Source organism: Lissotriton vulgaris, chromosome 8 (assembly GCF_964263255.1).
Source record: "Lissotriton vulgaris chromosome 8, aLisVul1.2, whole genome shotgun sequence".
NCBI classification, from domain to species: Eukaryota; Metazoa; Chordata; class Amphibia; order Caudata; family Salamandridae; genus Lissotriton; species Lissotriton vulgaris.
In genome coordinates this window covers 579,659,315-579,685,124 of record NC_141696.1, presented here as the reverse complement: position 1 = coordinate 579,685,124, position 25,810 = coordinate 579,659,315, and the positions used below count along the sequence as shown (strand labels likewise).

Below are 25,810 nucleotides of genomic sequence, written 5' to 3'. Positions count from 1 at the left end.
GAATTTGAAGCCAAATTTTCAGAAGAAGAATAAATTCCTTACATTCCTATTGAGTCTGCCTATACATTGTAGAAATGTACAGCTTCTTTCTAAATAACACAATTACTAGGTTTGTGAGAGAGAAATAGATGATAAACCTAGATTTCTGTTTATATGCCAGCTTCTTCTAAACTCCTCTGTGGTCTGTCTTGAAGACAGAAAGACTGCTGGATTAGAGAGAATGATAATGTGCTCTTGCAAAACTTTTGTGGTCTTTTTTCCTCTTTATATAGAATTCTCCTCAAGTAGAAAGGAATACATGCAAAATAAAACTTTTCCTCCAACCTCACGAAAATGAGGGCATTAGGGCATTTTCCCATATTTTACAACTCTACTTTAGAACTAAGAACTGAAGTGTATGCTTCAAAGTGCTTTAAGTGTGAAGGACATTGAAAATCCGTTTCAGGAGTCATCAGTTTTTCAGTTTTATAGGTGTGAAACATATGCATTGGCCACTCGCATGTGATCGCCCATTTCCTCTATGTAAATCACACGTACAACTGTGGGAAATTTGCACATGTCGAGGATCTTCTGCTGGATTAAGTGAAATCTCTTCAAGGAAATATCCGCATAGCCTGATTCTTTTAGTTGAGTCACTTTGTCATAGATGGCCCTTTTCACTGATTCTGCATCTTTGGATCCCACACAAGGCGTCCTTCTAGATCCAGAACATGTTTTTTCATAGCAGTGGCTTCCTTAAGGCTCTTAGTGATAACATTATGGCTCCAGTTGCAGATCTGCTTGGTTTCATCTCAGATGTCTCTAGGTGGTGTACTCTGGTCCCATTCTTGGACATGTGTAGCAATCTCTCAGAAGTAAAGCATTTAATGGCCAGAAACGCAACTACAGGAGTTCAGAGCTTACAAACATCGTACAGCCCAGGAATGTTCTCCCCCTTAACATGATTCCATTGTTCTACAAGGGAATAGTTCTCATTCGTCCCATCACAGGTCAAGGATCTAGAAGCAAACATTAGCAGAGGAGCTGTCAAGAAGTCGAGCCAGGTGCATTTAATCTGTTATGTGAGAGGCCGCCCCACTCCTCCATAAGTGCATTGTGCTCTAGGTCAGCAGGTGAGGTGGTTTAAAGGCAGCTGCTTAGGTCTCGGCCGAAGGTTGGCCATAATCACCCCACCACTGATGACCCCAGGCCACCACCAGAATCATTAGGCCATTGAAAGCCCATCATAGACTCTAATACAGATGCTAGTCTCCGTTTTGCAGTCCCAGTTCCACTGCCAGTGATAGATGCCGCTGCCACTTGAGCTATAAATATTGTCCGAGTCTGATCCTGCATATCCATCACTCAATGTCACATGCATTAGTCTAGCGGATTGCAGAACTTCAGGGCCACCTCGGCATGGACAAGAAGAGCCAGACCACCAGTATGTTGATGCAGAGGTTTTCACATCATAACCTGCAAACATCACAACACCCATCTTCCCAGAGGTGGGTTATGCAGTAACTGGTGTTGGCAGCCAGTGGCATCGTCCCCCCTTCCACTTTAGCAGCTACAGCGGGTGGGTCTCTTGATTGGCCTCTTCTGTCTACAACTCTGCAGACAATAGCTCATAATTAATGTGAAAGACCTGGAGGGTGAGTGAGTGAAAGAATGGATTTGTGGGTGATGGGTGAATGAGTGAAAGGGTGGATGGATAGATGCATGGATGAATGAGTGCATCAATGGATGTGCTAAAGGGAGGTAGGGTGGATGGGTGAATGAGCGAAAAGGTGGATGAATGAAAGGATAGATTGGAGGATGAGAGAAAGGGTGGATAGATGGATGAGTGAGTTAAAGGGTCGACGGATGAGTAAAAGGGAAAATGGATGAATGGATCGATGGAGTGAAAGGGTGGATGGACGTGCCAAAGGATGGGTGGGTGAAAAAATGCATGGATGATTGAAAGAGAGTGCATGGATGGATGGTGCTAGGGTGGATGGATGGATGAGTGAAAGGGAGAATGGGTGGAGAGTGAATGGATGGATGAGCGAAAGGATAGATGAGATAAATTACGAATGTAAGAATGGATGAGTGAAATAATTGATTGATGAGTGATAGGGAGGAAAGATTGATGTTTGGATGAAAGGGTGTGTGATGGCTGAGTGAAAGGATGAATGGATGGACAGGTGAGTGGAAGGCAGCATGGATAATGAGTGAGTGAAAGGATGGATGAGTGAAAGGATATATGGATGGATGAGTGGATAGATGGCTATGGTTGAAGGGTGGATGGCTGAATGAAAGGGTGGATGGCTGAGGGAAAGGGTGGATGGCTGATTGAAAGGGTGGATGGCTGATTGAAAGGATGAATGGATGGATGAAAGGAGGTGGATAAGTGAAATAATGGATAACTAAGTGAATGGATGGAAGGATGGATAGGTTAGATGGATACTTTCGAAGATGGATAGATAGATTTTGATATAAACGGGCGTACTGATGTAATAGTGACAGACTGACTTATGGATGAAAGATTGACAGTGTGCAGGTGAAGGGTGGATATCAGCAGATGGATGGAAGAAACAAGCAAGCTCTTCAGGGGAGGGTTGCAATGATTTACTTTGGTGTCATAAGAGCTGAGGTGCAAAGTTGGAGCTATTTTAATATTCTGGCTACTCCCTTATGAGCAGTATTGGACTGGATTATGCAGTGGACTTGGGCTTCAAGATTGATGCTGTAGTGTCTGTGGTGTGCTTCCCAAATTACCATCACGAGCTGGGTAGTTGGGAGCTGGCTGCTGAACTTCCAAGAAAGTCAGCAGGCAGAGTAGTTGCACATCCACAACAGTGCTCCCTGCTACTGCCATCTAACCCTTTCTCCTGTAGCAAAGTGGATACATGAAACACGAATGAACCACACAGTGGATTCAGGCCTGATTCCGTAGCAGTACCCCCACTGGAATACGATTGCTTTTGGGTGATAGAGCGGGTTAGGTGAGGCCCCAAGGAGAATTTAAAGGATCAATCTACCTAATCCAAGAGACATGCTATATCTACAATGTGGGCTTCGAGCACCTTGCATCTTTTTCATTGGTTCCTGTTACTGCTTGCCCTTCATAAATGCCTGCTTTTGTTTAGGGAATATGATTAACAGTCTTCTAGACTTTTGTAACCTCCCATGAGAACTACCCCTGTTACATGTGCTCTTACTCGGTTATTTATGATGCTCTGAGAGCACTCTTCTTTTTTTTTTCTTTTCACCTACCTCTGTAGTGAGAAGTGTTTGTGTTTCATTTACTTTTTGCGCCGGCTTGATGAAAGGTTCACGCCTGCTTTGTTTGTTGTGCTTTTTCATTTAGTGTCTCTAATGGTGATGGCAGCTTAAATCTCCATTGCATTACTCCCCGTTTCCGGCTTCCCCTATGCACAAACACATACAATGCCTTCTTCGTTTCAGTGGACTGCTTCCTGATGAGAAACAGACAAGGTGCGCTGAGTCTGTCTGCAAAGCTGTTTTGCAGCAGCAGCCAGAGTGCTCTAAACTTACTCAACCTACTCAGATGCATTTCAACCCCCCTAAAAAGTTTATCTACCTCCCCGTATCCTGAGAGAAAACAACTTCCCACCTTCCGGTTCATGGGAGTTTGCAACCCAAGCATGGAAGTCGGGAGCTTCAGCAACAACAAAGGCAGGAAAACAGTGTAAAAAGAGGGAAAACTCCACAGCTAGCTGCGAGTCTGAGCCACAGCCAGCCAACTGTTTACAAAAGTGTTTACACTACTGCGAGTGCACCCTTCCCCGGCCATGTCCCTGCTGCTGCCTGGTGGTATTTTGTGCTGTTAATTAAAACAGAACAAGCAGTTCTGATTGTTGGGTGCCTGTATACAATCTTACACAAAATTAACATTTAATCACAGGGCATGTTTTCGGTGAGCATGTATAATTATAAGGTTAGAGACCCTCCTAATCCGATGCAACCCTGCACCAACATTTTCATGTTACTTTCACCTTCTCTACAGACCACCACCTAATAATGCAGCATTCCCAGACACATTGCTAGATACAATCTTTAACCTTCTTATAATATACTCTAACCTACGCATCCTTAGCGATCTCAACATATGGTTTAATAAACCTAATAATATGCCAGACGCAAGAACCTTCCTCACTGGCCTAGACACACATAACCTACAGCTACTTGTTTGTAACCCCATGCACATTGCCTGACACTCCTCAGTTATCATTTTTACCAACCCAAACCTAGTGACACTCCAAAGAATTACTCTATTCACGTGGTCAGACCCTTTCCTCATTGCCTTCCAACATAAGACACCACAGCCCACCACAACTAAAGCCTTTTTGTCCTCAACCACAAACTGACTAAGGACTAGAATTTGGAGGAACTAGAACATCTACTAACCTCCAACACAGATGTGGTCACTATCAATTCTGTAGAAACACTCTGTGGATGGTTCCAGAGTGCTTTTGATCTTCTAATTCCTTTGAAGACATCAACTACAACATAAAGAAACACATCCCTTGGATGCATACAGAATTGAAGGCGAAACGACAAAAGGCTAAGTTTCAATTCAAATGGCTCAAAATATATAACCCTGAAGATGAGATATGCCTCCGCAAACACAGTAGAATGTCGGCAATAAAAAAGGCAAACAAACTACTATTCTAACTGAATCCATAATGCAAAGTGCGCTAATAACGAATTGTATAAAAATCTGACTGAATTATTTAAGGCAAAAAGAACAGAACCTACTAATCCCATTTCTCAAGAGCTGTGTGGCAAACTGGCTATCCATTACAAATCTAAAGCAAATATGCTGGTTACCTACTTAAACAACAACAAAAAAATCCCACAGCCCCAACCTGTTTCCGTCAATACCTGCCAGCCAAAGGCAAACACAGCAACTACGCTCCTTCAAAGGACAGTCACTAACTAAATTTCTGGATCTTGTTAACGCAAGTAAGCCTGCCGGTTGCCTTTCTGACCCTTGTCCACCTCAAAACTTCAGAAACATCCTTTTATCAACTTCAGCGACCATCCCAGTTAGAACAATCAGCAACAACTCCTTTATGTCAAGAGTTTTCCCAGAAGACCCACAAAAGGCATATATACGCCCCCTTTTAAAAAACGTAACTTGGACAATCAAGACCCCAACAACTACAGACCTATAGCAAAAGGACCATTCCCAGGCAGACTTATAGAAAGAGCATCATTCATCCAGATATCACAATTGAAGACACTTAACCCAGGAGGATGCACTGAATCGAACCCAATCTCTTTTCTGGTCCACTGACTTTAAGATCATCCCAGGCAGAGTTGCTGCCCTTCTTCTCTTGGACCTTTCAGCTGCCTTTGACAAAGCAGATCATCTTACACTCCCCCAAAGACTTGAGGAAGTCAGAATAGAGGGCACAGCTATCATTTGGATCACATTCTACCTACGCAACAGAACACACATTATAAACTGATCTTACCCCCTCCCCTCCCCGTCCAGTCCTGTCCCCCTCCCTCCCGTCCCCCTCCCTCCATCCCCCACCCTCCATCCCCCACCCCCCACACCCCATTCTCTTCTAAACCATAGGAGATTAAAGCAGGATTCTCTCAAGGTTCAGTCTTCTCATGCTGTTTTACATCTACATGAATTCACTAAAAGATCTGATCAAGGTTTGACATCACCTGCTATAACTACACATGACACAAATATGCTTCTAAAACTGAAAAGCCCAGAGGACATTAAGACAACAAAACTCTTTGATTTCCTCTGGGCAGTCAACCAGTGGATGACATGAAGCCACCTCAAATTGAATGCCTCCAAAACTGAGATACAACCCTGAAAAAACTGGAAAGCCTACAACCCTCTCTGCGCTTGGCATGATCGTCTAAGACCAACTCCAAAATATTGAGGAGGTAAAAAACATTTGAATTACCATGGATGCCAAACTGTCAATGAATCCACAAGTGGATAATGTAGCCAAATCAAGCTTTCTCTGCAACACACATTCCCTCTCCAAGGCTTCTCACTCAAGGTTCAAACTACCATTTCTCTTGTCCTATCAGAATTGAATTACGCTAATGGCCTGTATCAAGGTTCAACATCATTGACTATGAGAAGACTAATAAGAAAAAGGAACGCTACTACTAGACTTCTATATGTAAAGCTACAAGCACACATCTCTCCTGCCTTGAGGAAGGTACACAGGTTACCAGTTCCCAGAAGATTCTACTTCAACCTGATTTGTATCTCACGCAAAGCAATACATGGTGAAGGCCCACTCTTTATCGGGAAGAAAATCAACAAATACATCCACAAAGGAGCCTACGCTCAAGAATGGCTACCCTCATCATAATAGACCAAAGGAGAAACACTTTGTTCTCTTGTAGGGTATTCTCATTTATACTTATAAGCACTGAATAGTCCCACCCATGTGCGAGGACTAAGGAGCACTTTTTGACAATATATCTTCTTAAGTGTAGATGTTTGCCTTTTCTTCAGGAAGGCCTGCAGAGTCACTTAGGAAAGGAACGATTATGAAGCCTATCGGGCTAGGCTATAATAGCCCAATTCTTCATCTTGTACTTAAAAAAGGGGCCAGGAGAATTACATATGTATATTATTCCATGATGTTTTAAAATAATTGCATACATTTTATTCACAAACCCTTTTTTTGGTGGAACATAGAGATGGAGAGCAGGACATTGTAGCCCCACTGGCTGTCATTATAGGATTCAAAAATAGAGGCGGTGAGCTTCCCAGTATCCCATCATGCTGAGCAGGTGGCAGTTGCTTCAGTTCTTTTTGAGCAATGCTTGATGATATATAGGTCCCATGGTTTCCTCTGTCCACTCCACCGGGAAGGAGGGAGGGTTGCTTATGACTATAATGGAAATTCCCCTTCGAGAGAACTGGAGTTGCAGGTAAGAAACAATTTCTTCTCTCGTCTGGGATTTCCATTTATAGTCCTCAGCACTGAATAGAGTAGCAAGCCCATCCCTACTTAAAGGGGCAGTGTCACGTGACTGACGGAAGTACAAGCAGACGGAGCGGTGTGGCAGTGTGGTGAGTGTAGGGAGCAGTGGGGTGAAGGAGATGCTGCCAGTCCATTCATCCGGTGTTCACCGCCCTGTTTCGGGACACCGTGACCCGCTGACCCGTTTTCCATCGCTCAACTCCCAGTCCAGTTTGAAGAGGCTTGAGGTGTGGCATGGCGGTAGCCAGAACTAGAGCTGTGGTACCGTCCGTCTTCGTGGAAGCGGCCAGCGTTAGGCCAGTGCGGCTTGCGAGACGTGTGGTACCCAGACCTCCTGCCCACCCTGTTGTGTTGGCTGCCTTGCCCCCACCGGGTGGTGATTGTCAACCTGGCGTCAGCTGCCTTAACTCCCCCCTCCCCCTGTGCTTCTCCACGGCATAGCACACAGCGCAGGGTGGAGCTCAAGGCAGGGAGAGGTCGTGCCGGGTGAAAGATGCACAAGGCAGGGTGGGAGTACCGAAGCCGCAGTCCTTCTGCTTGTTTACCCCCCAGCATTCCTTCCACACTGACCGACCTCCAGCTTGCTCAAACCCACAGGAGGAGCATTATCTGACCTAAGATATGCATAATTGTTTGTTGTTTTCTTTAAAGAAACTAACAGAACCTGGGAACACCCTGCAGGCAAGTTGTAACTCGGTCCAGTGTGCCCCAGCAGAAAATAGCATTGACATAGCAGCCCACAATTAAAATACATTCTCACTCTGTCAGGATACCCTTCCAATTGTTATTTATATTGTGACTAGAGCAAAACTTGTCACAGTGGAAAAGTGAAACCCCTTACCCGCTAGGAAGGTAAAAGGCTGTAACAGGCGAGAACCGACAGTGCCACGTGGCGAGAACCTACAGTGCCACCTGCCTCCCCCCGCCTTCACCAGCAGCTGAGACAATTGATGAACAAGAGGCAGAGCAATCTCATCAAGCTACAGCGACACCAAGCCACAGTCCAAGCACAATGAGGTCCGGAAGACAAAGGAAGGAAATAGTGGAAAAACTGCAAAAAGCATAACAAAAAAATCATCTTTGAGCCAATGGACGTGGTGGAGGTATCATTATCACCCCCCACCATGGTGCAACCTTCTTCAACCCTGGGGTATTCAGCCCCCCACCTCAGGGCCAAGAACAGGGCCTCCACTCCCCTGGTAGCATTGCAGCGAGAACTATAATATCCAACGTCCAACCAAAAAAACAACATATCATCGGAGATGAAACAACAGTTGATGAAAAAAAGAAAACGGACCCTCTGGAACTACTTCAAGAAATGTAAAGTCGATCCCACAGCTACAAACATCCTCAATGAAACGTTGTCCTCGCCTGCACAGCCTTTACAAAGGTGCTTGAGGGCTGACCCTGTGCCAATCAAAGTCCAGGCCATGATGTATGAGCAGCCTCATAACCAGGACATCTGTACACACTTGGATGACCACCCTAAAGGGGATAAGTCATAAGTCAAATGCTTTTATATAGCGCACAATTCACCAGAAGGTCTCAGGGCGCTTTACAGTGAAAACAGCAGACCTAGACAAAGCTTTGGGCTGAAGTAGCGTCGAATATTTAGGGAAGAGCCAGGTTTTCAAGTTTTTCCGAAACACCGTGTGGTTGGAAATGGACAGCAGATGGGGAGGAGCATTCTACCCCAGTAAACTTAACTCAAGATCAATCCCTCAGATAGGAGATACATTTAATTACTTGCTTCCGACCTTACAACCAAATAATGAACAAAGCACCTCGCCAATCACTATCTCTAGCCATGGCTCCTCTATCTACCTGAGGTCTCTCCAGCAACAGGAAGTTAATTCATATATTAGTAACATAGAACCAGCTGGAAACAAGAACGCCATTAGTCCTCAAGCTGCGCAATGCATGAGGACTTCTCCAGGCAAAAATAAATTAGTTACCCCAAAGACTTCCCCTGCTTTGGCTCATAACGGGAATCCCGAAGCAAAGCAGGGAGAGCCCAACGATCATTCCCTTTTAGACCTACCCTTCTTTAAGAGAGATCTCAATAAGCTAGCTGACACTCACGATGGTCATAACTTTGCTGCGACAGAGCAGACTGCCCCCTGGTCCTGACCAATCAGGAAGTTACCAACAGGACCGCAGGATCACCTTCATTCCCCATATCCACATTTTTCTGACCTAACTATTCAGACACCCTGCAAAAAGCATAGCGTTAAGCAAAAAAAAAAAAGGAAATTAATAACAAGGTCTCAACCGTAAAGACTGACACTCCATTGACAAATGCCCTAGAAGCAGCCGAGCCTCCTGATCACCAAGAGGAAACTATGAAGCATGGAAACCTCAAACATGTCAAAAAAGATAACAAGGATCAAACTCTGTCAAAGACAGAACAACAGACCTCGTCAAAGACAATGCCAACTCCGGATATCAGTGATGTCGTCCTAGGGAAGGGAATAACAACCAAATCTTTCCCAAAACATCTGAGTAAAAGGAGGAAAAAAGATTGCAAAAAGAGCACAAGTGCAGCGCTGTAACCAGACATGTTTCCTCAATAATCTCTGTAAAAGTTGCAAAGTCCTATAAGTTGGAAGAAAAAAAGGAAGTCATAGAACAGATAATTGACGACCCTACGTCTAGCAGTAAAGAGAATCTGAATAACACTCATAAAAAGCTTGGACTTGGCAAAAACAGGTAAACATCCCCAATAAAGCACTTTTCAACTTCAGGGTGAACAAGCAAGACACATGCAACAAGTAATTGCCATTCAAAGGAAGGTCGATCTACCCCGGATAAAGGATAAGAGCATCTATACGGCCGCTGGTCAGGACCTGATTACAATAAATTCAACATTCAAATTATTATTCATCCCTGAATATACCACCCAAGGCCTACACGAGATTTTGATCAGTGGGAACCACCTCAAATTGTTCAAATTTATTCGTGAACTACGTCATGTTGAATTCAGCTACATTATATCCATTGAATTAATGTCTACTACAGGTAAACAAACCAGTGAAGCAACGCTAATCACCCTGGCATCACTAGCAATCAAAGAGCTGGAAAAATCAAGGATTGATCAATTTAACAAATGGGCCATTAACATAGTTACCCCAGCAGAGCCACGGTACCAGTTAGTACTTGCTAAATCTATGGCTGCGCTAGATAATAGTGGAAAGCCACCATACTCAATATTAAAATCAGCTCAAAGTCGAGCCTCCGTAGGAACCAAGCAATTTGCAACAGAGGAGTCTAAAACTATGAAGGCTGACTGGGTTTAGCTGCCAGTGACCCTCTCTGGGGGAAATCATGAATAAACTAGCGCTCAAATTGGTTTTCTAGTGTGTTTATAGAATATTAATGCCTCACTGCGAAATCTCAGTCACCTGATGTAATAAAGTTGTTAAAAAATCATGAGGTCATATTTTTACAAGAAACATGGTCAGAGGTCAGCCTCTCAATAGAAGGATACCTGGAATTCAGATCTCCAGCAAGAGATTGCACAAGTTTGGCAGAACCAGTGGAGGACTCTTAAGTTATGTAGCCGGCAACCTAATGTTAATATAGACCAACTAGCATTTGAGGAAGACTGGATTACCGGCATAAAAATCTGAAACTCTAAACCCTTTGAACAACTGCTTCTGATTAATGTATATATTTCACCAAGTGCCAGGGAGAAAAGGTCCCAGTTCGATCATCTGACCTGGATCATGTGTAATTTATTAGGGGACCATGGAAACATAGCCTGTTTAATAGCAGGTGATTTTAACACAAACCTTTTCCAAGAACTCCCCAAGGAGTACGACGCTATACATCAACTCACTCCGGAACAAACAAAGCCTATTGGTAACAGATATAGTAAACTTGGCGAACACATGGTGCTACAGCTGAGTATCTTGGGCTATACAATCTTGAATGGGCGTTTTCTCATGGACAAACCTCCAAACTGGACAAGAACAAGTGGCCGCACACACTCTTTCTTAGACTACACCATATGCAATAAGGAAATGTTCCCTTTGATTGAAAACTACACCATTGTTGCACGAGGAGACAGCAACCATCGACCTCAAGTAATCACTAGGAGCTGCCAAGTAGCATGGCATGCTGTTACAAACCACACAACAAGAGGAATTCACACAGAGAACCTTATAAGGCTAAAATGGTCAGACTCTACGATATCGAAAATAATGACAAAATGTAGAGTGCAACTAGACGCAAGGAGCATTGATGATACCCCGCTTACTACATCATGGGAGAATTTTTCAAGTCAGTTGCTCAAACATTTTTCACATACTCCGCAAAAAATCAAAGCAGGTAACCAAGCAATCACAACTGTGAAAATTAGGAAATTAAAAACCTTACGAAACTCATCATTTAGACAAGTACGGAGGTGCCCAATGGAGGTCTTGCTACTTAACATCTACAAGCAAGCCCAAAAAGTATTAAGGCAAGCAATATTTCTAGGGGAAAAAAAGGTCTGAACAGTTTTGGACAAAATTAGTCCATGCAAGTAAAAATCGTAGCTCAAAGACATTTGGTCCCTCGTGAACGGGAGAACATATAATCAAGGAGGACAAAGCAGTGCAAATATCCATAAAAAATTGGTATCCTTCTTAACTGCTCATTTTGAAACATCCGAAAAGAAAGAAGGCCCATTGGCTAAACTTTTAACATCGGCCATACAGATCAACTCAAGTCAAATGCAGTTTGCCCCAGGCACCACCCAAGCTGGGATATCTGAGCAACTAGAAGATCTGGTAATCATACCGTCAACAGCAACTGAAGTATAATCGCTGCTCGAAGAAGAGGTCACCCGCCAACAGGTATCAAAAACATTAGACAGACCCCCCAGGATATAGCGGCATGGATTAGCAAATTTAGCGGCACAAAAATGGAAATTTAGCGGCACAAAATTGGAAATTTAGCGGCAATTTTGCGGCATTTTATTTGGCCATTTTTCCTACAACAAACACAGATATCTTAGTTTTTTTTAGTTATTTAACAACATGAAGCTATGTATGTATACTAATGTAAGCATTCCTCCATAGAAACACTCTTGATTGTGGGTTTAAGTAATTCCCTTTTCCTACAGCTTGAGGCCCGCATAAGGCTCGAGTGCCCCCTTCTACATGGGCATGCCATCAATATTTATATATAGGTACCCACCCTCACGTGTCCGCGCTCGTCAAACCGGGCGCCTTGGAGTACAGTACTCGAGGTGCTACAAAGCAAAAATACTTTATGGCCGCGACACGCCGCACATCGTATTAAAGAATTGGAAACCTAAAATGTTGTGCATTTACTTTGAGACTGCCATTGCAGGTTGTGTGTTAATCAATGGATATTTTGCCTGTATGATTCGAACATAAAATATCTTTCTGATAGAAACAGGTTCAAAATCTGTCTGTACATCTTGTGAAGAACAATTTAGTGAGTGAACAGCCAACAGAAATGGGCTCCTATCCCAATGTCCAGTAAGCTTTTGCAAATTCTGAGAGAAATGCCTCAAACTATAATTTACAATGAAAGGTCTAACTCCTTATAGGAAATACAGAAACAAAAATACGTTTGCACTCTATTTTTGAAGCACGTTTTCTTAAGATATCTACGGATGGGCTCGGGTGTCATAACTTTCCTTCCGGTCCGTTTCCGATGAAATTCGGAGTTTTCCGTGTTTTGGCTTGCCTGGAAACATGGAGCCATGTTTGCCCTCGCAGTTTCTCGTGAGCAGTGCACCCGAGCATCACGCGGGCTCTGGCCTCTCTAGGGCAGAGGCCAAGACTCGCCTCCAGGGTGGGCACACTCTGCCCATTCTCACACCCGGAGCGCACGGCCCAGGATATGCTGCCAGGCTCCGAGGAGGGCACCCTGGTAGCAGACATGGCAGAGAGATGCACTTCCAACATGTTCAGCATAAGCCCCCCTTGCTGCTGTCTTCAGTCAGGTTTGTTCAGCCTTCGAAACTGTGTTTTTTTTTGCCACTGATTCTGCCCGCCTCTGCTATTTTACGTTGGCACTCTCAGTTCTGCTAATTTTCTGTTGCTTTCTCTGTTTTTACTTTCTTTATTTTCTGCTCATTTGTGCCACTTTATCTCCACTCACTCTCTTCCTGCTCATTTCTACAGCTCCCTCTATTTCCACTCACTCTTTCTGCTTCGTTTTTGTATCTCCCCTCACTCCTTTTTTTTGCTTATTTGTATTGCTTCTTTGTCTGTTCTGCACTCATTTTCTGCTAATTTGTGCCATGTTTATATCTCCTCTGTCACTCGTTTTCCACTCATATGTGCATTTTTCTCATTCTACCACTTTCACTTTCTTTGTTTTTCCCTCAGTGCCTTTGTTGTATTTCTGGTACTTTTTCGATTGATTCTCACACCCGTGCGCTCCGGGTGTGAGAATGGGCAGAGTGTGCCCACCCTGGAGGCGAGTCTTCCTATTACGGAATGTTTACTAACATTGCACGGGTGAAAGCCGAGTCTGAGTTACTCCCCCCCCCCCCTTTCAGAGTATAAATAACACCCATCTCAAGAGATGTGCTGAGCAGAGGGACATTCATTAAATTGTAAATCGCCCTTTTTTTCGACCCTCGGCTCCAGGGGAGATGGCGGGGCCTCACCCCAGTCACAGGGAGGGTCTCCAGCGGGGAGCCAGATGCGGGATGGGCACTTCAAAGCCTGTCGCAGTGAGCTGCTAATGCCCCATTAAGCCCTGAAAGGTATTCTTTCGTGCTTCTGTGTCCTTCCCGCCCGCCCCAATAAACAATTGACCCCCTCCGGATATAGGCGGCTTTTGTAAAAATACCGCGATTCCTACAAAAGTGCCGATTTCGCGGGCACTTCAGTAAAAATCGCGGCATTTTTACTAAAGTGCCGATTTCGCGGCAAATCGCGAAATCGCGAAATCGCGATATCCTGGAGGGTCTGATTAGAAGCTTTTATGACTCGAACTGCTCAAATTATTACCAAAGGTCGTTCAGATGGAGCCCCCGGCCCAAACGGTCTCCCCCCAGGCTCTGTATAAACAGGATACTGATCTCTGGGCTAAACACCTGGCACCCTTATTTAGTTACTGCTGGTCTAATGAGCTCATCCCATATTCCTGGCGCAGAGCAATCATACATCCAATATACAAAGGTGGCAAGAGATCAGACCCCAAAAACTACAGGATGATTGCCCTCCTGGACATTGAATCCAAATATTACGCCAGTTTGTTGCTTCAAGACCTGTCATTGTGGGACATAAAAAGCCATTATATACCTTTTAATCAGACAGCATTTGTGGCAAAATCAGGAACCATAATACACCCACTTGAAATATCGGTTATAATGGACAAAATGGCAGCCTCAGGAATGATAACTCATTGCTGCTTTGTTTATTTCAAGGCTGCCTTCGATAGTGTGCCCAGGGGACTTCTATGGTCTAAGCTGCAGAAACTGGGGATTCCATCTGCGCTCTTAAAAGCTATAATCCAGTTTTGCACAAACACATGGATCTGCGTAAAACTGGGAGATGGATCTCACATCTCTAGAAAAATACAAACATCACGCGGAGTAAAACAAGCATGTGGTCTGGCGCCTCTCCTTTGTAACCTTTTTATCTTGGATCTATTGCAGCTACTTGAAGATGTCAACCCCCATCCCCCAAAACTTGGCAGATCAGCAACTTATTTTATGCAGACAATTTCATCCTGGTCAGCCACATTAGGTTCGGCTTGCAGAGATTACTTATACAACTACAAATTAGTTGTAATTAAATCTATGAAAGATAAAAGGTCATCACCCATGGGTCAAGGAAATATAAAAAAGTGGCGGTTGGCATTATAACAGCAAAAGCATTGAAAGGACTGACTCTTATAAATACTTAGGGGTCCTTATGGACAGAAAGGGCACGTTTACAAAACACAGAGATGAGGTTGGAACTAAAGCTTTGACCATTCAGGTAGCACTTAAGAAACTCACAAGGCACCTGTCCAGCCCAAGCCTGATTCCTTTAATAACTGTTATGAAGGCAAAAATCTCTAACTACCTTTCATATGGTCAGGAGATAGTGCTGGGGAAAAATAACAGCTTGGTGAATAAAATAACAACAAGAATTTTTTCGCAGGTGCTGAGTCTACCAAAAACCTCATCCCCTGCCCATATATGGCCTGAGTTTGATCATAGGGCGGTAGGGGCCGGGGCATTTATAAAGCTATGCAATAAGGTACCCACGTCTAGAGAAGCAAGCCTGGAGGATATCTTGTGTCAGGAAATATCAACTAGTCAACTGGGACAAGCATACCAACTCTATTTACAAGATTCTCTACAACTTCTGGAAGCAGAAGAAATCTGGAGCTCCAATCCATCCCAGCAGACTCTCAAAATGTATAATAAAAGCATAGTCCATTCCTGGTCCTTCCACTTGGATTGAGCAGAATTGGCACAACGCAAGCATGCCTGGACAGTTATATCGGGGTTTAAGCCAGGGAGTGCAGTACCATATCTGTCATGTACTTAGGCATATGAGCTGCAGATCCTACAGTCAGCATTAGATCGCCACCTGGTGTTGGGCTCGGATGATTGCAGGTTGTTGCCTTCTTGGAGAAGTCTTTGTAGTCACGATATAGGTGACTCCTTCCTTGGACAATACTGTGCATGGGCATCAGCTCCATCCTCAGATTGTTTTTTTCCGCCACTGGGTTCGGATGAAAGTTTCTCCGCTCCGGCTAGAAACACTTTTCAAGCAACTTCGAAGCGAAAAACTTCCACAAACTTCCAAAAACTACCTTTGACATCGAAGAGAAGGCTGTGCGTCCTTCCGATCGAAGAAGACCATCCGGGATCGGAGGGCCCGTCGACACGAAATGAGGAGATCAGCCCCAGTGCCGGACAATATCTTCGACGACGAGGTTCCTCTCGTTCCGAAAGAAGATGACTCGCCCGATCTCCAGATCATATCAGAGGCAGAGGACTCGGACGACTCGATTCCATCACGTCAACCCGTGAGTACCTCTGCCCCTGCACCTCATACACTGCCCAAGCCAAAGGCGAAGGTCAGCACTCCGCCCAAAGGGCCCAGTTGAGACCAAACGCTCCCTCTTAAAGCCCAGACTTCGAGCTCGGCTCCGAGGAAGACAACTACGCCTTCAGATGCTTCGGCACCGAGCAAACCACACGTGCCGATCCCACCACTTCCAACGGCACCAAGGCCTAAAGACTCTTCGGCACCGAAACCAAAAGACTCTTTGGCACCGAAAAAAAAAGACTCCTCTGCACCGAAAGAGAAAGACTCTTCGTCACCGAAACCAAAAGACCCTTCGGTACCAAAATCAAAACAAGCTTCGCCTCCAAAACCGTCGACTTCTAAAGATAAAGATGGAAAGTCAGCTTCCACCCCGAAGACTGCCGTTCCGGTGACAACACCTGCAAGGCCGGATCCCGAGGTCCCGAAGCCCTCGGACACGCCTGTCAAACCGAAAGTAACACCTTCGGCACCGTGAACTTTGCCACAGGACACTGTAACACCTCCCAAGGCAAAACGACAAAACAACCTCTGTCGGAACCGAATAAATCGACGCCGAAGAAGGTTGTAGAGGAGGAGGAGGAAGAATTGTTTAGACCAGACCCTAAACAGAAGAAAATATACATAAATCCAAAGACTGGACATGTGGGTGCTATACCTCTTAAGAAGAGACCAGCAGAAAAGCCACCTACACCTGTGGTTCCTGCCAAAAAGAAGAACTGTGCAACTTCCCCTATGCACCCTCCCTCGCCTGTATCTCCTTCCTCTCCTATACCTTCTTACATTTCACCTTAAATCTCTCCTGTAGCCTCTCCTGCATCCTCACATTCATCACAAACTGATGAGGAGTATGACCTAGGTGGTGGGGAGGATTCGAATACAGACCCAAATACATATCCTTTAGATGAGGATGTCTATACCTTTCCTCCTCATAATGTGCCTGAAATCCCGGATCAGCATTTATACCCATCAAAGCCCTCTCCTCCAGAGGACAGCATTGGCTTTAATCACCTCTTACACAGGGCTGCTATCTACCACAATGTTACAATGCACTCTGATGACATTGAGGAGGATTTTCTGTTGGATACTTTAGAGCCATCCCATAGATCCACTCACATTCTTCCCATGATCAAAGGAGTCATTAAGCACGCTCCAGAAATATTCAAAGATCCTGTGCGTGCTAGGGTATTAAATCCAAGGATAGAAAAGAAATATAGGAGTGCACCCTCTGACCCAACCTATATTAAGGGACATCCTCCATTAGACTCTTTAGTAGTGTCCAATGCAAGAAAATGGGCGAATTCACAGACTTCTGGGGAAACGCCCCCACCTGACAAGGAATCCAAAGTTATTGGTGCGTCAGGTAAAAGGATTGCTGCACAAGCTACAAATATATGGCCCATTGTCAATTCACAAGCCCTTCTCTCACATTATGACAGGGCTCATTACGACCAATTAGAAACACTAATGCAGCACCTCCCAGATCAGTATAAGGATCAGGCAACTGAGCTTATTCAAGAAGGAAAATTAATATCCAATGCCTCAATAAAATGTGCACTAGATGTCGCAGATACAGCTGCTAGAGCTGTAAATACTAGCGTGATACTCAGACATGCATAGCTGCACATTTCCGGGTTCAAAGAAGAGGTGCAAACCACAATTTTGAATCCGCCCTTTAACCAGAACCAGTTATTCGGTCCAGAAGTAGACACTACACTGGAGAAAATGAAGAAGGACACGGACACGGCAAAGTCAATGAAAGCCCTACAGTCCACACAAACTAGAGGTTCCTTTTGTCGCTCCTTTTATAGATGAGGCTCCAAGCAGACTGAAGCAGACACAGCAACATCTTTCAAAACACAAACACAAACCTCCTCTAATAAGGGATATTTTAGAGGAGGATACAGGGGCAATAATAATAAGGGATGAGGACGCGGTAACAACAGCAATCGCTCCTCCTCCACAACTAAACAGTGTCTTCCCTCTGCTCACCCAACAGCATTCGACTCCTGTGGGGGGCAGATTAACAATGTTCCTGCCTGTCTGGAACTCCATAACAACGGACAGGTGGGTGAGACAGATTATCCAACATGGCTACTTCCTAGAACTTACAGCAACCCCCCCAAACATACCAGCCTGGCAGCGTCCTATGACTACAGATCATCTGACTCTGCTTCAACAAGAAGTCCTAGCACTTCTACAAAAAGATGCTAATCAACTAGTTCCATTAGAGGAACAGGGGACGGGGGGTTACTCGCTGTATTTTCTAATTCCCAAAAAGGACGGCACACTGAGACCAATTCTCGACCTCAGGCCCCTCAACCATTACATACAATTAGATAATTTTCATATGATCACTCTGCAACAAGTGCTCCCACTGCTGCAACAAGGCGATTTCCTTTCAACACTAGACTTAAAGGACGCCTGCTTTCACATCCCAATACATCTTGCTCACAGGAAGTATCTATGGTTTGTAATACAAGGACAGCACTATCAGTTCAAAGTCCTTCCATTTGGTGTCACAACAGCTCCAAGAGTGTTCACGAAGTGCTTAGCAGTAGTAGCAGTACATCTCAGAAGACAACAAATACACGTCTTCCCTTACCTGGACAATTGGCTCATAAAAGCCAAATCATTCCACCAATGTGTACAACACACTCAGCTGACAATTCAACTGTTGCACGACTTAGGGTTTACGATCAACTACACAAAGTCGCACCTAGAGCCTTCACAAGTGCATCAGTATCTAGGAGCTACCATAAACACATCTACAGCTCTAGCATTTCCCAGTCCAGCCAGGGTACAGAGCATTCAAGCCCTAGTCTCAGCCTTTCAACACCAGCAGTTTCTCCATGCAAGAGTGTTCATGAGATTAATAGGCATGATGGCATCTTGCATCTTCATAGTGCCGCATGCAAGACTGCAAATGCGTCCGTTACAAGAGTGTCTAGCACGACGGTGGAATCAGGCTCAAGGTCAGCTCACAGACCTGGTGTTGGTAGACAGCTGTACGCATCGCTCTCTGCAATGGTGGAACACCAAAAATTTGACAAGAGGACGGCCGTTCCTCGAGCCTGTTCCACAAATAGTTCTCACAACAGAAGCATCCCTCACAGGATGGGGAGCCCATCTCTTACACCACACGACTCAAGGTCGATGGAACAACCAACAAAAGCTGTTGCATAGCAACCATCTAGAGTTGCTAGCAATATCCTTAGCACTCAAAACCTTCAACTTCAAGTACAGAACAAAGCTGTGTTAATCCGGACGGACAATATGACAGCAATGTACTATATACAAAAACAGGGGGGGACACACTCTCTGCAACTGTCCCAGCTCGCACAGAACATTTGGAGATGGGCCGTTCCTCAAAACATATGTCTGTTAGCGGAGCACCTTCCAGGAGTTCACAAATCGGATAGCGGATCTGTTGAGTCGGCAGTCACAACAGATTCACGAATGGAAACTGCATCCACAAGTTCTTCAACCATTCTTCCAACAGTGGGGGCACCCACACATAAACCTGTTTGCCACCCACGAAAATGAAAAATGCCCAGCCTTCACCTCCAGGTTCCCACACCCAAGGTCAGAGGGCAATGCAATATGGATGAACTGGTCAGGCAGATTTGCGTACGCTTTTCCGCCTCTCCCCCTCATTCCACTAGTGGTGCGCAAGCTCAAACAACAGTCTCTCAAGCTCATTCTGGGCACGCCAGTTCTGGTTCACCACGCTATTAGATCTCTCCCTGGTTCCACATCAAAAGTTACAGCTCACACCCTCGATGTTAACACAGAATCATGGAGAAATCAGACACCCAGAACCCGAACCAACTGAATTTGGCGATCTGGCTCCTGAAGTCTTAGAGTTTGATTATCTTAACCTACCACCAGACTGCATGAATATCATTAAAGAGGCGAGAAGACCCACTACTAGAGCGTGTTATGCCGCCAAATTGAAAAGATTTGCAATATATTGCAAACATAATCACACTGATCCACTGGATGCTTCTATCCAAAATATCATTTGTTACCTGTTACATCTACAAAGGTCTAATTTGGCATACTCTTCCATACTCCTACATCTTGCAGCAATTGCAGCCTATTTACAAAACAGACAACACTTGTCTCTTTTTAGGGTACCTGCAATCGAAGCATTTATGGAAGGATTAAAGAAAATAATCCCTCCCAGGCTGCCACCTTCTCCTGTATGGAACCTAAATGTGGTCCTTACGAGACTCATGTGACCCCCCTTTGAGCCTCTGCATAAATGTGAACTGCAATTTCTCACATGGAAAACTGCTTTCCTAGTTGCCATCACCTCTCTCAGAAGAGTAAGTGAAATACAATTGTTCACTATACAAGAACCATTTTTTCAAATACATACTATTAAAGTGGTTCTCAGATCTAATCCAAAATTTCTTCCAAAGGTTATCACACCTTTTCATTTAAACCAATCTGTAGAGTTACCGTGTTTTTATCCAAAACCCAGACTCGGTAGCAGAAAGGGCTTTACACGTTATATGTTAAAAGAGCTCTGCTATACTACATAGATAGAACCAAATCCTTTAGAAAGACAAAACAATTGTTTGTATCTTTCTCTCCTCCACACAAAGACAACCCTATCTCTAAGGGTGGGATTGCCAGGTGGATTGTTAAGTGCATACAGATATGCTCTAAAAAAGCTTAACGTACACTAACAGTTCCTCCTAGAGAACACTCCACTCGCAAGCTAGGAGCCTCTATGGGTTTCTTAGGAAATATACCATTAGAGGACATATACAAGGCAGCAACATGGTCTACACCACACACCTTCACTAAACACTATTGTGTTGATGTGCAAGCCAAGCAGCAAGCTGCAGTAGGCCAGGCAGTTCTTAGAACATCATTTCAGACTACTGCAATGGATACAGGTGACCACCGCTAGGGGAGACACTGCTGTACAATCGATGCGAAGTGTACGATCTGCAGCTCAAATGCCTCGAACGGAAAATGCTACTTACCAGTATGCACCTGTTCTTGGCATGTAGAGCTGCAGAGTCGTACACGCCCTCCCGCCTCCCCGGACCTGTATCCATTCCAGTTCTCATCTTACTTAGATGCACATGCATGGACATCTCTTTTTTTTCTCACTGTATCTTTACAAACTCCATCATTTCCCATCATGGCGAAAAACAATCTACGGATGGAGCCGATGCCCATGCGCAGTATTGTCCAAGGGCGAGTCACCTATGTCGTGACTACAAAGACTTCTCCAAGAAGACAACAACCTGCAATCATCTGAGCCCAACACCAGGTGGCGATCTAATGCTAAGTGTACGACTCTGCAGCGCTACATGCCAAGAACAGATGCATACTGGTAAGTAGCATTTTCCTTACACGGCGAGTGGAACAAGCTTGGTGTCTGTACCTGTTGACAAACTGTTCTTATTTTTTTTTTTTACTTTATTAGTTTTACAATTTTGAATGTAGCACCACAATCATGTTATTCATTCGCGCATTTTCCTTGTAAATACACGCCATAGTGGTTATGATAGTTAACCTACTCATTTACATGAAATACAATGAACAAACTAAGATCGGAACAAGGAGGGCAAGGGGAAATGCAACTCACTGAATGTTCGTAATTAATGAGGTGGTGTAGCCATCACAATATTGGCCACATATCCCGCTGTCACTCCCAGTACCTGTCCGGCTCGCTGCAGGGCCCCAAGGTTATTGCCTCTTGTCTATTTAAGGGTCCGCCAGAAGCTCATGCTACTTTTACCAATTCTTCTCGCAGTCCCAGGCAGCACTCAGGCGATGGGAGGGGAGAATGGGAAGGGCATTGGGAGGAAGTGGGGGAGGGCAAAGGGGGAAAATGCTAATGAAGGGGTGGCATCGAAGTTGTTGTTGTGGGCCTTTCCGCTCCGTCGTCCTTGGCATTCGACCCCTGGGTTTAATCTTACGTTTCCGGGCGCTCTTGCCATGCACCCTGCAGGTTATTGAGAATTGTGTCCCAGGCCGCAGCTATACCTTGCGTATACCCATAGCATCCTCCCCGCGCAGGGCCACCGCCTCCGCCTGTGCCAGCATTTCATAGAATGATACCATGCCTGCGATGATGGGGGGGATCAGGGGACTTCCAGCATTTAGTGATAAGCCGCTTACCCACTATGAGCCCTAGATCTATGAATCGTGTTGTTACTTTGTGTTACTTGCTCCGGCGGGTCGGCAAGCTATTCTTATATCCATGAACCCAGATAATTCAATGCTTAACATCCAGTTCACTAAGTTTGTTATAAGAGCAGCTAAAAGGCTGACCAACTGTGAGACCCAGTGAGTTAACAACGTCCCACTAGTACGGGCTACTCTAATCCAATTGAGACATCAATCTGCTCATTTTACTACTCTCCGATAGCGGCAGAGCCAGGTATTGTGATACCACCGGACCTTTATGGCTCTGTGCCCAGTTTGATTTTAGAATTTTTTATCACTCCGCACAGAGGTTTAGACATTCACACACAGAAGTGCATCGCTAATGGACGTGTCAGTAGGTTTCCAGTAAAAAATGATTCATGTTTTATCTATTTAATCTTTTTTTGTAAGATATTAAAACTAAATTAATTATTATGGCATTTTAACCGTGATTAAATCAAAGGGACTTTGCCCAAATGCAGTCCAAACTCACATAGCATGAACTTGGAGAGATTACAAAGATTTTAATGGGAATTGATTAGGCCTCAAACTATTTTTATTGTTATAACCCCTAACTACTTGCTATTCAAACGTGATGCTAAAAATGGATCAAAGGCTGTATTTATTCTTGATACATGTTTTATTGTTGCATGTTCACTATTGTAATGATTTTTATCAATCAAACAATAAATGTATACTTTAAACGTGTCCCATCAAAACATTGTTGTATTTCACAATCTTAGCATGAGCACGCTACAGCTTGCCTGCTGCTTTTGCTCACGCTACTACACGTCTTTATTTTTGCAGAACTTTCAATGATTGCTTTCACATGAGAACTCATCGCTGTGTTCACTCTCTACATGTTCCTGGGATGTTGACTGAACATTATGTACAAGGTCGTGCAACAATGCCCCTTGTTATTTTGTTCTGGTCAGACCTTAGCCCCAAGATAAAATATACTGATGCAGCTGTTGTTTGGACAGCATACTTGGGTTTTTATTGGGATACACGAATAGGTGTGAGACACTTGGAGAGGGACCTTTTAAGGGAGAAGATTGGAAAAGCGCTTAGGATGTAGATCTACCTTCTATAGGCTAAGGTATGAGGTCTGCAGACAAAGTCCAGAGATCTTCTATTATATAATAATACTTATTCTTAGCAAGGGAAGGGAGGTTAGGCACAATAGTCTTTTCCCCATTGTCTTTTTACGATGACATCTCCCTTAATTGTTTATTGACTAGTTGCTATGCTGACTATATTCGTACTATGCATTTTCCTATTTGTTGTGGCACGTAAACTGCATGTGAGAGCACGTTAGTTAAAATACATTTTTTAAACTATCCAGTGTCTCTGTCAGATCTCATTGTGGATGAGTGCACGAGTGCGAGCAAAAGGGTGAGTCTTGTTACCGCAATTCATGAGAGATCTGGGAGTGTTGTGTTTGGGGTGTCTAATAATTTGTTTCTCCGTAAGTAAGTAGGAGAGCAAGTGAGACACTATAGCTAGTCGGTCCTGGGTTTGTGGTACTAAGGTGGTAGGAAAACCCAGTCCCTATACACTAAGGTACCATAATCCTGTGCATAGTTCTGTGTTTGTGCAGAATTCCTGCAAAAACAGAGTAGACAGAGAGTGAACTTAGCTATCCCTTTAAGCAAATAGTTTTCTGAGGGAGGCCTGCCCTACTGGAGTGTCTGCTTTAGCATCAGAGTCTAGGCAGTAAAGCTTGGTAAATGTATAGACACATCTTCATGTGGCTGTTTTGCAAATATCTGGTATAAGGGTAATTCCTCAATAACCCCTTCGCCGCGGGGGTAATTCCCCCACGGCGCGGGGGAGGCGCGGTGCTCGTGACAAGCCCAGCTCGTCATGAGGCAGAGTGGAACTGTGCTCATGACAAGCTCGGCTCGTCACGATCACGCCCACTGATTTATTCTCCCGCACAGGCGGGGAATCAATTGCGCGTGGGAGTGCTGCGGCTGTTATGACGAGCCCAGCTCGTCATGAGCACAGCTTCACTGCACCTCATGACGAGCTGGGTTCGTCATAAGCATGGATGTGGATAAAGCAGCAGTAGACGCTTTAAATCTAGTGGAGTGTGGTTTAGGTTTAGCTAATGGTATCTTGTTAGCTTTTTTTTTCAGAACAAATTTTATTGTTGTGTTAGGTAAGATTGCAAGAAATCCACGGTACTCCGAACACCGGAGGAGCCGTGAGCATAAGATCAAAATACAGAGACAAGCAATCAATATAGAAATCAGTATCAATCATTATTTTCGAACAACCCTTAGTCCCCCCACCCCGTAAGAACTGCCCCCCACCCGGGTCCCCCCCTAGTCCCGTTCACGATGTCCCTCCACATCTGGTAAAGTAGTCCGTATGAAAAAGGCAATACACTCTTACCCACGCCCTGGTTCACCAAGCAGTTGTTCACTAGTGACATCTTGTCGCGGCGGCGGCTCCAGCCACAGCCCCCTGTAGTCCGCCCACCTCTTCCAAATTTTGTAGTGCTTTCTGGGGCAGCCCCGGGCCTCAAACACCGGACGTTCCAGACCCATATAGTAGTCCAAACCCTGTTTCCAGGCATCTAACGGGGGAGCTCGAGGGCTTTTCCAGGCATGGGCCACATCCCTCTTAGCCACCACAAGGCCCAGGAGTAGTAAGTGTCATTTGTAGATGTTGCCCCCCACCTGTTCCAAAACATGCAAAAGGTCCAGCTGTGGTGTACGGGGGAGCGTCCAACCCAGCACCTCATCCAAACAATCCCAAACACGCTTCCAGTATCTTTCCAATCCCCCGCAGGACCATACCGTGTGTACGAACGTGCCCACATCTCAGCCACATCTCAGGCAGTCAGGGGAGGCAATCAAACCAGCCCTACACAGTCTCTCTCTCGTGTAATAGGCCCTGTGCAGGAATTTAAATTGGATAAAGCGCAGTCGAACAGCGATGGCCGACTCCCTTGGGGCCGCTAGAGCCTCTGTCCAACCCTCCTCATCCAATTCTCCTACATCTCGCTCTCAAGTAGACTGTAAGTCATCCAGAGAGGGGGAGCAGTGAGTAACTAGTGATTGATAGATGCAGGATATTTTCTTATCTACTAGTTCCCCCATAAACAACTTCGCTTCCAGAGGGCTGAATTCCGGCAGGGATTCCAGTCCCTCCAGGGCAGGGGAAATAGCGTGTCGAAACTGCAAATATTTAAAGAATTGGGTGTTGGGCATATTGTATTCGTCCCTCAGGTCCTGAAATGATTTAAGGGACGTTCCCTTCATGACGTGACCCAACGCCGAGATCCCTATCGCATCCCAGCCGCGAAACCCCTGCAAAGCCGCCAAAGCCGGTAAGCGGCCATTGTGCCACAGCGGGGTCTCCTTTGTCAACTTATTCCACCATCCCATGCGGCCAAGCGCTCGACGCCATACTTGGAATACCACCTGTGTAACCACCGGGAGTCTCCTCCTCTTTCCAGCCGAGTATAGCAGCGCATGCAAAGTATCGGGTTCCATCAAATACCTTTCCAGGGCATAGGCCGGATCACTGCGATCACCATACCACCACTCGTTTAACACCAACAAGTGGGAAGCTTGGTAGTAAGATAAAATATCTGACGACGCCAGGCCACCACAATACGTGGAAAGGAAACGGGTGCGAAGCGCCACCCGG

General features: G+C 44.9%; 1 protein-coding gene across 2 annotated transcripts in view; it reads left to right on the top strand.

Moving 5' to 3' along the window:
- The window catches only part of ARL13B (ARF like GTPase 13B), an 836,406-nt gene that overhangs the window by 283,005 nt on the left and 527,591 nt on the right, over positions 1–25,810 (top strand). The gene's annotated exons all lie outside the window — the stretch shown is intronic.